The following is a 13,696-nucleotide window of genomic DNA, read 5'->3' on the forward strand; positions in this document are numbered from 1 at the left end:
TGATGAATCGTTCCTTACATTTTAATGTCCGATTGTGATTGCCAAACGCTTTGCAATCATTGTTGTATTTGCCATAAAATATTAATGCCATTTGGTTCGGATTGGCAAACCCATTTCCTTATTACTAATTCTCAAGCTCGAAACGTTTTCAACAATTTTTCTAGTCTCTAATTGGTGGAAATTGTTGGCTTTGCAATTTATATACATTTTTTTGAATAATCACTGATAAGAAAATGTGTGCTTTAGTCAGTTTATGTACGTACTGCCTTGTACACGATTATAATCGGGGGCTTCCCAAGGGTAACGGATAGCTTCCCTTCTCATTATATACCACAGTTCTTTTAAGAACATTTTCAAAGAAACTACAAAGAAATAACTCCTAATGTAAAGCCTTTAAAGGGTTATTCCATTTATGAATTCCCATTTAAATTGATCCCCCATCCCATGAGATACTGTACCATCAATATTATACCCTAATTAATTGACAATATTTATTCATTTATTTTGTATTATTTACTGCCCATTTATCCAAGCATTTTGCCCCGTTCTAGGCCTCCTCCCTTCCCAGTAGAAGCACGCTTTAGCCTTTAGCTCAAATTATTATAATGATGATTGGCTGCCAAGTAAATGCGGACTATCTCGGACAGTCTTCGGCTTTTCCTTCAACAATTTACATTGCAAATTACAACGAATACGTGGCCTCCCCTACACTCCTCCTCCACTCCTAGTAAGAGACTCCCCGAGATATGCATAGATTGTTGTCGCTCTTTGGGTTTGATGGGGGTGTTCTTGAGAGTGTTTTGTATTTGCTTTTGCGATTATATTGATATTGATTGTGTGGGCTGTACTATGTTATGCTGTGGTCCTCTACTTTTTATAGAGCGTATCCGGGGCTACCTCCTCTATACATACAGATGTGGAGCTCTGTCGCTCTGTCATTCGGTAATTGCTTGATAATTGAGTTATCAGAAAACAACAGGCACCAGCACGCGCTCGACAAGTGCTTCGAATACCTTTCAGTGTTCCCCATCCAATCGGTTGTGTATCTGGGACTGGGAGGCTCTGGCTTTCTTTAATTGAGTTTATATGATTTTTATGATTTCGAGATTGGTAAATTGTTTGCGATACCATATTTGGGTTTAGTTTTTGTGGCACAATCACGAGTATACGCTTTATTTATCAATCATTTCGTTTAAGGGATCTTTAGACTTTGATTTTTGGATCTGTTCTTAAAGCATTTCGCATACAAGCATAACTTTCAATATTTTAGGATCATTAATCGTCCGATATTGGAGCCTAGCTAGCCTAGCTAAAGAATTTTGAATTTATACTGGGACTCTGGTAGAATCGAAATCTTATAGACCTACCTTCATTGCAGTATAGGTAATGGGGTCCCTTCTCGGATCTCTTTTGGGTCTTGACTGTCCCTGACCACGCCCAGCCTGAACCTTTTAGGGTTGTATTCCATAATTATAGATAGATGTATCCCTTTGCCATGCCTTATCCCTCGAACTGTCTCTTAAGATTATAGAAATTAATATTTACCATCATCTGAATTTATAAAATTTTGTAAATTGTTTTCTTTCCTTCTTTTCTGTATTTCTCGTTAATTCTTGTATTATCTTAAGCAATTGAATATTGTACCATTTATGGTCGAATATATAAAGATTATCCTTGAATCCTTCATATGATCCATATAACCTTCTGTCATCTTCTCTTAACGCAAATATCAGTCCATCAATCTCTTCAACGAGTCTTCCATTAAGGGCATTTTGCGAAGGAATTTATTTTGGAACAAAGGAAATATTAATCTGTGGATTGTATTTCCATTTTACTGAAACCCATGCCGCCACGTCTGTTTTCATTTTCATTTTAAATTTCAATTTGCTGCTGGCTTTCTGTAATCTGTAAATATATTAGACATATACTATATATGCGTCTACTTTTAGTACATATATTTTTGGTTTCTTATTGCCTTTTTGTGTGCTTGTGGAAATTGTTTATTAGCTTTTCAGTCGCACACCCCATACATATGTATCCCCCATCTATACATGTGTACATAGTATATAGTATATATCGTACTTGTATTATTTCACTAGCCTTTTGTTGGGTTTTAGCGAAAAACAGCAAAAGGCAAACAAAACCCAACCAGAGACAGACTCAAAAGAGCTCGTGTGACTCGCTTTTTGGTAGGAGAACACCTTTTTAATGCTCCATTGCTCCAAATCAGTTATATATAGGGGGGCAGGGGCAGGGGTAGGGATGATCTTTGCACAATTAGATGCTAAATTATTTTTACACATTTTTCGTGCAATATTTTTGAATCCAATTTACAGGTGGCTGTCGTTTGCTGTGAAACTAACGTGACACTTGAATGTACGCTCCCCGCCACGTAATAGCCATAGATACAGATACATTAACAGATACATATACATACTCTACGGGTGTGTATATATATATGGAAAATATTACTTAACACGAGCACACGTTGTCGCCGTTTTGTGACAAAAAGGTAGGTTTCCAGCAACTTTCGTTATTTCGCAAATCTATTAATAAGCCAACGTATCGGCCTCTTTGATGATTTATGGCTATGGCTGTGGCTAAACGATTTTAAGGCCAAGTCATTACCTATCTTTGCTAAAATCACGCCTGTATTGGGTTCTATTTTTCAAGAAAGAGAACGTGCCGCAAACAAATCTTTGTATCAAATATATTTGGATGCAGAAAAAATACATATTGTATATAGATCTTTAGATACAGATCTGGGAAATCCTATCAAAATTTTTCGCTTTCTTGCCAGTCCCACATTTAATTACTGTACAATTGTATAGTTTACCTCCGCCATTGCATGTATTCTTAGTCTGTAATTAAATATTTAATCGAAGTCTGACAATTGGAGGCCTCTCTTTTTGCCCCTTGTGGCACCATGTTGACATTTCAATCATTTCAAAAAACCCTTGTCACCCCATGGGGCCGCCTTTGCGAATATTAAAATTGCAAAATCGTTTCTAATTAGAGGAGTTCTGGCCGACCTATTTCTGGCACCCTTGAGAAGCCGTGCAGCTGCGGTGCGATTCGTGTACGTAAAAGGGACTTTCTTTTGGACTGAATTGCAATTAGATTTTGGTTTCTTCTTAGCAATTCCCTCGTTTCAAGGGATTCGTTTCAGTTAATGGATGATATTTCTAGCCAAAAATTGTATGAAACCTATCTGGCAGTTGCACTTTTCAGCAGGAAATTTCTATACAGAATATTGGCTTAAATTGTCCCCTGTTTGCGATTTTTCTCTCCACTTCTCGCAGTGAAAGGTTAAAGTTTGCATAGCCCTTGGGACCTTAATGAACCTTAATGAGCATGATTCCGCAAAAGTTTCCACAGCTTTGTGTATCTGTATCTGCGTATCTGTGTATCTCTTTGCATATGTATATTAAAACTAAAGCCTGTTGATGTTTCTTTTTTTTTTTTTTGAAATGTGCTTTTAGCGTGTTATCATTTATGAGTTTCAAAAGCTGATGACGTTCTTTCCTTTCCCCATTTCTGTGTGGCAAATGTGGCAAAGCCGGGCAGCCAGTCGTTGGGGGCCGTTGGCAAAGTGGCACGCAGTGCGGGGCCGGTGTGGTCAAAACGGATATGATGATGACTACTGACCATCGTGACGATGTCAATGGACGTCACAACTACCCCTGCTGCTGCTGCTGCCCCCTGCCTCCACCTCGTGGGTGGCGACTGCCATGACAACTGTCCGTCGTTGGGTCTTTTCTGCTTTCGGGGCTGACTGACCATCGTTCGTCGTAAATCAAGTCCATCTGTCCTATCGATTTCCTATTACGTTTTGCGTGGCATTTATTATGCCTTCAACTTGATATTTCATCATTTTCCAGTGTCCATGTTTACGTGAGTGTCCTGTCCCCATCTTTTGTCCTTCAAAAACTTGAACTTAACATTTGAATGGACGGATGGATGAATGGATGGGGCGGGTGCGTTTTCGTGTGTTGTGCTCTCCAAGAAATATATAATTGAGCAAAAGACCAGACCACCCGCCCCTCCCCCCCACTAGCAGTGTGGGTATTGTTTTGTTTCCGGATTGTTATTGCCCCGCCCTGCCCGGCCCTGCTGCTCATTTATAAGTCCGGAATTAACTTCAGTAATTGGTGGGGGGTAATCATCCCAGCACATACCTAATCCCCACCCCCCCCGCACACTGGGAAATTTTGTAAAATTGTGAATGCAATCAATCTTCAAGAGAATTCAATCTCTCGGATTTGTGATTGAATATTAAATGGTAATTGGCCTGCAATAGATATTGCCATGGAACGAAATTTATTCCAAGTCCATGCAAACATTTTAGTAATTGTGGAGTTTTTTTTTTCAAGCAACAATATAAAAGACATCGAATATTTCTACAATTCTTTTTTTTTTTACAATTTTTAATATGTCAAGAAATAGATAGAGAAATTATTCGTAGGAAATTTGTGAATTTTAAAGAATTTAATTTCTTAATTTTTGAATATTCATTTTTACTTTTTAACTTTTAACTATAACATTCTATAAAATTTTGAGGAATACAATTAAATTTGTAATTTAATAAAATAAAATTCCTAATCTTTTTTTTCAATAAAATTCAAATTTATAAGAATATAATTTTTTTTTTTTAATATTTTAGGAATTAAATTCTCAATTTTTTTTTTAGTTTCTAGAGTTAAATTTTTTTTTTTTTGAATTTAGTTCCCCATTTTTATGAATTAAATTCACAAATTTTACAAATAATATTCCCTATTTCTGGGATTTAATTTACAAATTTTACAAACAAAAATCCACATTTTTAAAAATAAAATTCCACATACTGAAGAATTAAATATATACTTTTTAGCAATTTAATTTGCAGTATTTTGGGAAGAAGTTTCTGCTAAATATTGTTTGGAGACTGGTTTTAAATTCAAGGATATGGACGGAGGGAGGGATTGATGGGTGTTGCACATGCCACTTCATGGTGCAGCCCACGTCCAAAAATACATGAAATCCTCTTAAATTTGAGGTAGTTTTTTCTCTCTGTTTCTCTGCCGCTTTTGAAAGACATTTGTTTGTTGCTTATGAAATACAATTTATCAGCATCAAATAGAAATTCAATATTTGCACATTTCATTTGAAAATGAAAACCCCGAAAGCCATTTTGCCTAATGCTGGCTGTAACGGCAAAAAGGCAGCCTTTGAAGGTCTTCCAATGCTGCTGCTGCAACTCCGTGTCGGTGCATGTGTCAATCAGCTTTGGGCCCTTCCATGAAATGCATTCTTGCCCCAAAAGGGGCTCTGAACTCGAATATTTACTTATGTTGAAACCGAGTGACAAAGGGGAAGAGAGAGAGAGGAAGGACATCCGTACAGCCACAGACACAGATTGGTGCCTGTGGTTGGCTTCTCCTTGTGCGTGTATGGAGGGGGCTGAACCCCCTGGGGCTGCTCCCAGGCGCCGCCATGCCACTTGCAGACTCCCCCCCTCATTGTCATCTCAATGCATTTCACCTGCTGTTCTGGGTCCAGCTCCGGCTTCGGCTCTGGTCCGGTCAGTAGTCTGTTTGGATCGGATTACGCAGCAGCAGAGCTACCTTGAATATTATTTAAGATGTACAATTTCCAATAGTTTTTGCATGCGCACACAATTTAGCTGCTGGTTTTACATTTAACGAGGGTCCCCGAGAGCCCCAAGAGCCCCAAGAGTGCCTTCAACTTCAAGTCGAGTCAAGGGGTTATTGCTATTGTTGTTATTGTTCTTAAATTGTTGAATATTAATTTGCGTTCATTAAAGAGCAAAAACATACAATATATAAATGCGTTCGAAATTGAAATGAAATTGTTGCCTTCTCTGTCTCTCTCCCTCTCTCTGGGTCTCGCGGCAATTGAAGCAATTAAACTGTCAAGTACATTTTCACTACCGCCACAGCATTTGTTGTACTCTCGCTGTGAACTCAACTCAAGACTCGATACTCGAATCTGCAACTGTATCTGTAAATGTATCTGTATCTGTATCGAAAAGCGACTCAACTGAAACGCAATGAAGGGGGGAAACGCACCAAACATTTCAATTTCAATTAAAAATAAATTATATATACAGAAACAATTACAAAAAACAAAAGCTGTAAAGCTGAACTCGAAATTCAATTCAGCTGAAAACCAAACCGAACCAAACCGATCCGAAACGAATGGTATATATACTGTATACAGCGGATATCGAGGGGCGGAACGATTGGGGTTAGCAATCATGTGATTTATCCAGCAGACACAACAACGACAACGATCTCAGAGATGCATTCAGCAAAAGATACACAAATCCCAAAAAGATGCATCAGCAAAGTGATGCTCAGGCCAACAGATATATCCACAGATACCCCCCCATCAAAGATGCAGCAGCAAAAAACAGCTGTTTTTCTTTTTGTTTCGATTTTACTGCAAACGGGTTTCCCCTGAGCATTGCCCTCCCTCCACTGGGTCTGTCTGTCTGTCTGCCTGCCACTTGCCACAGAGTCACGTGATTGCCAGCGATCGAAGCTGCATCAGCTGCTTGACAAACCAGATCTGCACTCGGAGAGAAAGAGAGAGAGAGAGAGAGAGAGAGCGAGATACAAGATACAAGATACCAGATACAAATAGATAGAGAAAGACATACATATGTATGTAGCTAGAGGGAAGAGCCGTCACATGTGCATTTGACTATTGACATTGATTGGAACTCGTTGTTGCAACGCTGCCATTAATTTCCCCTTCCTTTTCGTATCTTTTATCTGGTATTTTGCATCTTGTATCTGACTTGTGGGCCTCGATCACGTGATGCGGGAATGAAATGAAGCCCACGGTGGCTCCCAGACCCTACAATAAGTAGCCACATCTCCATTTTCGTACTTCAGCCAATAATTAGCATTCAAAATATGCACATACTCGTGTGCGGGACTTAACATTCCTTTTGGAGATAGATCTCTCAGCATATGCACTAGCATTTCCATCGTGCTGGCACTTTGATCCCATTTTAGCAGTTGTTAAAATTTCATTAGCATCCATAGAGCGCGCAGCACACTTCCTCGCCCGATCATATCAGATCGGATCGGTATCGCGATCGGCAGCGCGATCGATCCGATCGTTTGGTTTTAGCATTCACCTGCGAATGCCGTTTGGGGGGAATTGTGTGTGTGTGTTTGCTCCCATGTTTAAGATCTTGTTTGCATGAGACTTTCATGAGATCGATCGATCGATCCGGTGTGATCGATCTGGCTATCACACACACACATCACTCGTCGAACGGGTGTTCGTATTTTGAATTCTCTATACGTTCCTGTTTCTCTTTCTGTTACTATTTCGTGGTCTAGTTCATTCTATTTATTGTTTTTCTCGCGCCTGGCACTCGGAATTTGTCAAAGAAATTAGCTCTCATTTGCAAAAAAAAAAGACAACAAAAAAAACAGAGGCCACAACCCACACACAGCAAAACAGACGACGACAATTGTTCAAAGAAACAAAACGTCACAAAATTAACGAAAACAAAATATTGAAATTCTTACAAATTTATTGCGTGAAAGAAATGGGAGGAAAACCGGGTTTTTGGGGGCGAATTTTGAGGGGAATCAAGGAACAAATATGCCACAGCACTCCCAAATTTGGCCGATTGGAATTTCTTCATTGAAACATTTTTGAATACATAATATGCCTTTTGGGGCATACTTCTTGACCTCTCAAACGAAATGGCAATTTTCCAGCAGCACAGATACAGACATTTTGGGAAATGTTCTAATTGGCTTTCGATGCCACTTCAAATATATGTATATGTGTTGTGTATGTGTATGTGCACACCCCATCCATATATAGATTGCTCGATTGCTGCAAAAGCATGCCGGATATTTTGTATGACGTATTCAAGTAGAGCCAAGTCCAGTCGTCCGAGCATGCGTTTGATGAATGCTAAATGACTGTCGATCAGTCAGTCAGACGGTGATTCAGTCGTTCAGTCGTTCAGTCACTCAATCGTCTGCTTTCCAGCCAATTGATCCAGTCATTCAGTCGATCATTCACTCTGTCGCTTGGGTGCCTGCCTTACATGGCCAGTGCTCTCTGTGGCTGTCTCTGAGTGCTCTCCTAATCACAAAATCCATGTATTCTAATTATCAATTAAGACAATGTGCTAAATGTTAAGGCTTAATTGCTATGCTTTTGTCTTTGGTTCATTGTCGTGTCCCCGTCGAAGGGTATTTGGGCGGGGAGTGGGTATCAATCGCTTCGATTGTCTAGACCCGAATCAGAAAAATAAAGAGTGCTAATCGTGCAGCTGATAATGATAACAAAAACCTAGCAAAAGTAGCAAAAACAAATCCATGACGACTACTCTCTTGTACACATACACATATTGTATATGTGTGTAGGTGTGTAGGTGTGTGTGTGTGTGTACGTTGTATAATTTACTTTCTGTTTGTGTTTTTAGTAAATTGGCACAGCGTCAACAGCAGAAGAGAAGGTGGAATTGGTGGCAGCAAATCTTCAAATAGAAAAACGAAAACCACGGAACAACGGGCAAATGGGATACCCTATCCTGATAATTAGAGAGAGAGAGGGGGAGAGAGATGCTAAGCCACTCTGGGAGAGTGATCAGAGCATCCACATAGTACATATTCCGAATATAATACCCTGGTACTCTGGTTTACTCTGGGAATCATGAAATCTTCAACGCTCCTACTGCTAAGCCACTGTGTGAGAGAATAGGCTCGGAGCACACACCGTATGTAATCAACATGTATGCACATTTCTGATACCGATTCGTTTCTGGCCAGATATCCATAGAGTAGCGGTGGCATGACCAGAGAACCGATCCGAGCCATTTACTTGAGTTTCATTATTGCGTTGACACTGAATGCAAAATCAAGATACCTATATACATACATGTATATATACTATATATCATTCAATTTGCTTTACACAAAAAAATGTGAGAGATATCGAAAGCAGACAAGACAGACAGACAGACTGGCAAGAGTCTCGTTGCGTGCAAAGTCCACGCGAGAAATCTTTGGATTTCATTTGGCGTTTTCGGAAATTTGTATCAAATCATTTTTGAGTCATACTTTCAACAATATTTGCGCGATTCTTCGAGGGTACGAGGGTATATTTGTGCAGCTGCTAAATTAAAGCGGGAAATTCAGTAAATAAGAAAAGAACATTTTTTTTTTTTAGAAAAAGAGAGGAGTCTCTTTGGGACTTGCACCTTCTTTGGTTTCACCATCGACCGATAACGCCCCATTGCCGCTGGGATATCTGCTGATTTCTTATGCAACTCTTTCGTTGTCTTTGCCTTTGTTTTTGCCTCTGTCTCTGTCTCTGGCTTTGACCCAACGACTGACAGCCTGAGACAGACAGGAAAGAGTCTGTTCGAGTCGCTGGAGTGAAGAATTCAATTAAAAGAAATTTGTATTGCAAATAGAAATTGATTTTGTTGACAGATCCGACAGTTCTGACAGATTGTGGAGGAGGTCTGTAGATCATATAACAATATTTCGCATTTAATGTGAATTAAAGCCATCATTTTTTTCCAATAGATATCTAATCGAAGGATATTTATTCCCCTCCCAACAATGGTTTGATCATGGTTTAATCGGGTTTCGGAAAGTCATACATTACTGCGGATAGGAGCAATCATTAGCCACAGAGCCAACTATCCGTCGGATATCTAGTTCGTTGGGCGAATAAACGAGTGCGAATAACCGGGTCAAATGGTCTAGAGTTTTCAGTTCCTCAAATGCCATATGTATTATTTAAATTTCATATGGATTTGATGGATTTGAAAACTTTTCACCACAAATACCTACCAACCCCAATCGGACACTTCAGAGATACATATATATCGCCGTCGCGTCATTCCACTCTTATAATATCAATCGTTTTTACAGATTCCCCTGCACAGATTTAAGATCTATGCATTGATAAATATGACATTCACTGACTCCTCCGTCAACAATCAATTGGTCTATAGCTTTCCTGGCTCTCGGTTCCTATATGCTTTGTTTATTTATACCATTGAGAACTGAGAAACAGGTAAATTATTTACCACCAAACCATCTATAAGATATCCGTTCCGTGTATTCTTTTCGGATTAATGGACCTCAGGACACCTTTGGACCTTATAAAGTGTCCCAGTTCTTAAGTTTTGTTTATATCTTAAAGCTAGAACATTTGATACAAGTCTCTATCTTAACGAATATTTTTCGTTGTTCTCCCTACCAGAAAATCAGATAAAGAGTAAGCGAGAAAAAAAACCGAATAGGAGCAATCATTAGCCACAAAGCCTACTATCCGTCGTATATCTAGTTCGTTGGGCGAATAAACGAGGTCGAATAACCGGGTCAAATGGTCTAGAGTTTTCAGTTCCTCAAATCCATGTGTATTATTTTCATTTCATATGGATTTGATGGATTTGAAAACTTTTCACCACAAATACATCCCAACCCCAATCGGACACTTCAGAGATACATATGTATATGTCGTCGTCGCGTCATTCCACTCTCATAACATCAATCGTTTTTACAGATTCCCCTGCACAGATTTAAGATCTATGCATTGATAAATATGACATTCACTGACTCCTCCGTCAACAATCAATTGGTCTATAGCTTTCCTGGCTCTCGGTTCCTATATGCTTTGTTTATTTATACCATTGAGAACTGAGAAACAGGTAAATTATTTACCACCAAACCATCTATAAGATATCCGTTCCGTGTATTCTTTTCGGATTAATGGACCTCAGGACACCTTTGGACCTTATAAAGTGTCCCAGTTCTTAAGTTTTGTTTTTATCTTAAAGCTAGAACATTTGATACAAGTCTCTATCTTAACGAATATTTTTCGTTGTTCTCCCTACCAGAAAATCAGATAAAGAGTAAGCGAGAAAAAAAAACCGAATAGGAGCAATCATTAGCCACAAAGCCAACTATCCGTCGGATATCTAGTTCGTTGGGCGAATAAACGAGTGCGAATAACCGGGTCAAATGGTCTAGAGTTTTCAGTTCCTCAAATGCCATATGTATTATTTGCATTTCATATGGATTTGATGGATTTGAAAACTTTTCACCACATATACATCCCAACCCCAATCGGACACTTCAGAGATACATATGTATATGTCGTCGTCGCGTCATTCCACTCTCATAACATCAATCGTTTTTACAGATTCCCCTGCACAGATTTAAGATCTATGCATTGATAAATATGACATTCACTGACTCCTCCGTCAACAATCAATTGGTCTATAGCTTTCCTGGCTCTCGGTTCCTATATGCTTTGTTTATTTATACCATTGAGAACTGAGAAACAGGTAAATTATTTACCACCAAACCATCTATAAGATATCCGTTCCGTTTATTCTTTTCGGATTAATGGACCTCAGGACACCTTTGGACCTTATAAAGTGTCCCAGTTCTTAAGTTTTGTTTATATCTTAAAGCTAGAACATTTGATACAAGTCTCTATTTTAACGAATATTTTTCGTTGTTCTCCCTACCAGAAAATCAGATAAAGAGTAAGCGAGAAAAAAAAACCGAATAGGAGCAATCATTAGCCACAAAGCCAACTATCCGTCGGATATCTAGTTCGTTGGGCGAATAAACGAGTGCGAATAACCGGGTCAAATGGTCTAGAGTTTTCAAATCCTCATATACCATATGTATTATTTGAATTTCATATGGATTGGATGGATTTGAAAACTTTTCACCACAAATACATCCCAACCCCAATCGGACACTTCAGAGATACATATATGTCGCCGTCGCGTCATTCAACTCTTATAATATCAATCGTTTTTACAGATTCCCCTGCACAGATTTAAGATCTACGCATTGATAAATATGACATTCACTGACTCCTCCGTCAACAATCAATTGGTCTATAACTTTCCTGGCTCTCGGTTCTTATATGCTTTGTTTATTTACACCATTGAGAACTGAGAAACAGGTAAATTATTTACCACCAAACCATCTATAAGATATCCGTTCCGTTTATTCTTTTCGGATTAATGGACCTCAGGACACCTTTGGACCTTATAAAGTGTCCCAGTTCTTAAGTTTTGTTTATATCTTAAAGCTAGAACATTTGATACAAGTCTCTATTTTAACGAATATTTTTCGTTGTTCTCCCTACCAGAAAATCAGATAAAGAGTAAGCGAGAAAAAAAAACCGAATAGGAGCAATCATTAGCCACAAAGCCAACTATCCGTCGGATATCTAGTTCGTTGGGCGAATAATCGAGGTCGAATAACCGGGTCAAATGGTCTAGAGTTTTCAGTTCCTCAAATGCCATATGTATTATTTAAATTTCATATGGATTTGATGGATTTGAAAACTTTTCACCACAAATACCTACCAACCCCAATCGGACACTTCAGAGATACATATATGTCGCCGTCGCGTCATTCAACTCTTATAATATCAATCGTTTTTACAGATTCCCCTGCACAGATTTAAGATCTATGCATTGATAAATATGACATTCACTGACTCCTCCGTCAACAATCAATTGGTCTATAGCTTTCCTGGCTCTCGGTTCCTATATGCTTTGTTTATTTATACCATTGAGAACTGAGAAACAGGTAAATTATTTACCACCAAACCATCTATAAGATATCCGTTCCGTGTATTCTTTTCGGATTAATGGACCTCAGGACACCTTTGGACCTTATAAAGTGTCCCAGTTCTTAAGTTTTGTTTATATCTTAAAGCTAGAACATTTGATACAAGTCTCTATCTTAACGAATATTTTTCGTTGTTCTCCCTACCAGAAAATCAGATAAAGAGTAAGCGAGAAAAAAAAACCGAATAGGAGCAATCATTAGCCACAAAGCCAACTATCCGTCGGATATCTAGTTCGTTGGGCGAATAATCGAGGTCGAATAACCGGGTCAAATGGTCTAGAGTTTTTAGTTCCTCAAATGCCATATGTATTATTTTCATTTCATATGGATTTGATGGATTTGAAAACTTTTCACCACATATACATCCCAACCCCAATCGGACACTTCAGAGATACATATATGTCGCCGTCGCGTCATTCAACTCTTATAATATCAATCGTTTTTACAGATTCCCCTGCACAGATTTAAGATCTATGCATTGATAAATATGACATTCACTGACTCCTCCGTCAACAATCAATTGGTCTATAGCTTTCCTGGCTCTCGGTTCCTATATGCTTTGTTTATTTATACCATTGAGAACTGAGAAACAGGTAAATTATTTACCACCAAACCATCTATAAGATATCCGTTCCGTGTATTCTTTTCGGATTAATGGACCTCAGGACACCTTTGGACCTTATAAAGTGTCCCAGTTCTTAAGTTTTGTTTATATCTTAAAGCTAGAACATTTGATACAAGTCTCTATCTTAACGAATATTTTTCGTTGTTCTCCCTACCAGAAAATCAGATAAAGAGTAAGCGAGAAAAAAAAACCGAATAGGAGCAATCATTAGCCACAAAGCCAACTATCCGTCGGATATCTAGTTCGTTGGGCGAATAATCGAGGTCGAATAACCGGGTCAAATGGTCTAGAGTTTTTAGTTCCTCAAATGCCATATGTATTTTTTTCATTTCATATGGATTTGATGGATTTGAAAACTTTTCACCACATATACATCCCAACCCCAATCGGACACTTCAGAGATACATATATGTCGCCG

The 13,696-nt window shown here is 38.7% G+C and overlaps 1 protein-coding gene across 1 annotated transcript in view; it reads right to left on the bottom strand.

Annotated features, from left to right (window-relative positions):
* LOC108161426 overlaps positions 1–13,696 on the bottom strand; it is a 34,847-nt gene that overhangs the window by 4,185 nt on the left and 16,966 nt on the right. The window lies entirely within an intron of this gene.

This window comes from Drosophila miranda, chromosome XL, assembly GCF_003369915.1.
Source record: "Drosophila miranda strain MSH22 chromosome XL, D.miranda_PacBio2.1, whole genome shotgun sequence".
NCBI classification, from domain to species: Eukaryota; Metazoa; Arthropoda; class Insecta; order Diptera; family Drosophilidae; genus Drosophila; species Drosophila miranda.